The sequence below is a fragment of the Otolemur garnettii genome, unplaced genomic scaffold (assembly GCF_000181295.1).
Source record: "Otolemur garnettii isolate 467f Iridium unplaced genomic scaffold, OtoGar3 scaffold00050, whole genome shotgun sequence".
Taxonomy (NCBI): domain Eukaryota; kingdom Metazoa; phylum Chordata; class Mammalia; order Primates; family Galagidae; genus Otolemur; species Otolemur garnettii.
Window position 1 is genome coordinate 7,215,009 of NW_003852445.1, and position 4,099 is coordinate 7,219,107.

Sequence of the window (4,099 nt, forward strand, 5' to 3'; positions counted from 1 at the left end):
TATGGGTTTGTCATATGACCTCTATCAGTTTAAGAAACATCCTATCTATGCCAATTTTCTTAAGTGTTCTTATCAAAAAAGGATGCTGAATTTTGTCAAATGCTTTTTTTGCATCTATTGAGAGGATCATATGGTCTTTGTTCTTACTTCTATTTATGTGATGAAGTACATTTATAGATTTGCATATGTTGAACCAGCCTTACATCCCTAGGATCAAGCCTACCTGGTTGCGATGTATTATTTTTTTGGTGAGTAGCTGAATTCTGTTTGCTAAGATTTTATTAAGTATTTTTGCATCAATATTCATTAATTGTATCTGTCTATAGTTTACTTTTTTTGTTGCTTCCTTTCCTGGTTTAGGTACTATGTATCAGGATGATATTTGCTTCATAGATGGAGTTAGGAAGAGTTCCTTTCTTCTCAATATCTTGGATTAGATTCTGCAATATAGGTAGGTACAAGCTCTTCACTGAAGGTTTGGTAGAGTTTTGGTAGAATTCTGGTGTGAGCTCATCTGATCTGGGAGATTTTGTTGTTGTTGGAGGCTTTTTTGTTGTTGTTTCAATTTTGGTACTTAATACTGGTCTGTTCAGGAGTTCAGTTTCTAACTAGTTGAGTCCAGGGAGGTAATGTGATTCCAGGAATTTGTCCATTTCCTCCACATTTATAAATTTCTGGGCATAGAGATTTTTGTAATATTCAGTGATAAATATTTTGCATTTCCAGGTATCTATTGTGATTTCCCCTTTTTTATTTCTAATTGAGCTTATTAGAGATCCTATTTTTCTGTTTCTGGTTAATCTGTCCATGTGTTTATTAATTTTGTTTATCTTAACAAAGAACCAAGTTTTTACTTCATTAATCTCTGAATGGTTATTTTATTCTCAATTTCGTTTAGTTCTGATCTGATTTTGGTTATTTGTTTTCTTTTGCTGGCTTTGTGATTGGATTGCTCTTCTTTTTCCAGTTCTTTGAGATGATTCATTAGATTGTTGATTTGCACTCTGATTTTTGGATGTGGGCATTTAAGACAATGAATTTCCCTCCTCAGACTGCTTTTGCTGTATGCCCACAGGTTTTCATAGCTTTTGGCCTCATTGTAATTTTTTATTTCTAATGATATTTGCAATTTACTTTCAAAAGGTTCACCAAAAAAATGTAGACACACATTCAAATACACAGGAGGTTGGGCGAGAAGAGGACAAAGGAAAATGTTTAAAATGTTGAAGCTTGGTGGAGGGTATGGGGTGTCTGTAATAGTATTATTTCAATTTTTCTGTGTTTTTGAAATTTTTAAAACTAAAAAATAGAAAGGTCAAGTATTTAGGTATATTTGTGATTAATAAAAATAAAATTTACTTTTAAACATTCTGAATATATAGTATTTTTTATCATTGTAACTGTTCCCTGTCAACTTCAACTCACTGTCATATGGGAGAATGTCCTTAAACTTTTTTTTTTAAGCTTCTAATTCAGCTTTTCTGGAAAGTCTTGGTTAATATACTGTATATATGAAACTTCTTATAAACTGCACATCCACTTTGTCTTGGAAATTCAGCCAAGAAAATAGCCATGAGCTGGCAGTGTCATGAGCCTATAGTCCCAGCTACTTGGGAGGCCAAATAAAAATGAACAAAAATCATGGATCTCAGTAAAAATTCAGCAACAAAACTATGGCCCAGTCATCCATAGCTATCAAAAATAGTATCGTGGGATCAACCATGTGTTTGATACTGGTTGAGTCTGGGGGATTTGTATATAAGATCCCATTAAGCTCAACTCTCTACTTCGTACATTTTTGAAATTTTCCTTAGTGACAAAAAGTATTACAGAACAATATTTAACAAGTAGAAAGATATTCCATGTTTAACAAGTAGAAAAATGTAAACAATACACTAGTTTATGAAAAAACAATGTGCACTATATGTATAATCCCATTTTTGTTAAAAAAGGAAAACACTTAGGAAAAGACTTTTTTTTCTTATACATTAAGAAATCATGTACATTAATGCAATCATAGGGTACAGTGTACTGTTTTCATATACATTTTGAAATACTCTCATCAAACTGGTTAAAGGAAAAGACTTTATTTTTGAATATATAGCATTTGGCATATACACCCAAGTATCAACTTAGTTATCTCTGGAGGTTGGATTTACAGGTAATTTTTGTTATTTTCTTTTTCCTTATTTCAACTTTTTAAATTTTATAAAGTAAACACGAATTACTTTTGTGTTAGGAAAAAAACAATGGAAATTACATTCAAAAGAATGCCACTGAATAACCAAATGATTTCTTCTGAAGGAGCCCCGCCCCAAGAGTTCCTGGGGTCTTACCCAGAGGTGAGACCATCCCAAGCCACAAGGTGGCAGTGCTGCTTGTTGAGGCTGCCCGGGGGCTGATCGCCCTCTGCTACACCCCAGGAAGTGTCCTTCTACCCTTGGTCACCTCCTACCCCGACACACAGGGGCGCTACCTGAAAGAAGCAACAGCGTGGGGGACGCGGCTGCTCTTCCCGTCTCTACAGCTAGGCCAGGGAGTGGAGACCTTAAATCAAGTAATGCCCTTTCCTTCGAGGAAAGGGAGGGGAGCCCTTCCCCCAGCAGTTGTCTGTAGACGTAGCACCAGCTGCCAGATTGTGTGTGTGTGTGTGTGTGTGTATAAATGTGTCTTTAAAAATGTATTCTTCCTGTTTTACCCCTTGTATCATTCTCCTTGGGTTTTTGTGTGTTCGTTTATTGTTTAGATCCTATTCTTTAATTTCAGAACAATATGAACAGACAAAATGTTGACGAAAACACATTTACATTTACTTTGTAGCTAATTCTATGCATATTTTCTTCTGCTTTTCAGTCCACGGGTTGTTTATCACGTTGGAAATCCTTTCTATACCTGCCTTTGAAGCAGTATCAATGCCCTATATGGATTTAATTTCAGCAAATAACAACCAACATGAATGCTTACATGGCATCATTCTGCATTCAGGTCTGTGGACTTATAATGAAAGTGATTTCTTACACAAAAAATAATGTAACTATGTTTATAAAACCCTTTTCCAATTAGGAAAATGCTTAATGATTTATAAAGTGGTATCTAATTGTGGTTTTGATTTGCATTTCCCTGATGGCTAGTACCATTTTTATATATTTTTTACAGAAATGTTTATTTGAATACTTTGCCCATTTTTTAATTGGGTTATAGTCAATCCCCAGGTTACAAATGAAACAGATTCTTTAGGTATGTTCTTAAGTTGAATCTGTGTGAAAGTTGTAACTAGTACATTTACCTATTACCTGTAATAGCCTATGTTTGTAAGTGCAAGTTGTACATCAGTTGGATGTTTGTAACTTGAGGACTGCCCATATTTGTCATTTTATTATTGAGTTGTAAGAGTCTTTATAGATTCTAGATAAACGTCCCTTATCAGATATCTGACTTGTAGATATGTTACCCCATTCTGTAAGTTGTCTTTTCACTTTCCCAGTCGTGTCCTTTGAAACACAAAAGTTTTTAATTTCAACTAAGTCCAGTGTATCTATTTTTTCTTTTGTTACTTGTGCTTTTGCCAACCCCAAGGTCACAGACCTTATTTCTTTTCATATAATTTTCCTACGCCTGTAATCCTAGCACTTCGGGAGGCCAAGGCAGGTGAATTGCCAGAGCTCATGGGTTCGAGACCAGCCTAAGCAAATGTGAGATCCCATCTCTAAAAAATAGCTGGGCATTGTGGTGGGCACCTGTAGTCCCAGTGACTTGGGAAGCTGAAACAAGAGAATCGCTTGAGCCCAAGAGTTTGAGGTTGCTATGAGCTATGATGCCATAGTACTCTACTGAGGGCAACAAAGTGAGACTCTGTCTCAAAAAAATAAAAAATAATATTTTTTTCTATATATTTTTTCTAAGAAATATATGATATATAGGGTGTGAGGTAGGGGTCCAACTTCATTCCTTTGCAGTTGGATATCCAGTTGTCCAGTACTATGTGTTGAAAAGACACATAGTTGTCTTTTGCTGGCTTTGTGATTGGATTGCTCTTCTTTTTCCAGTTCTTTGAGATGATTCATTAGATTGTTGATTTGCACTCTGATTTTTGGATGTG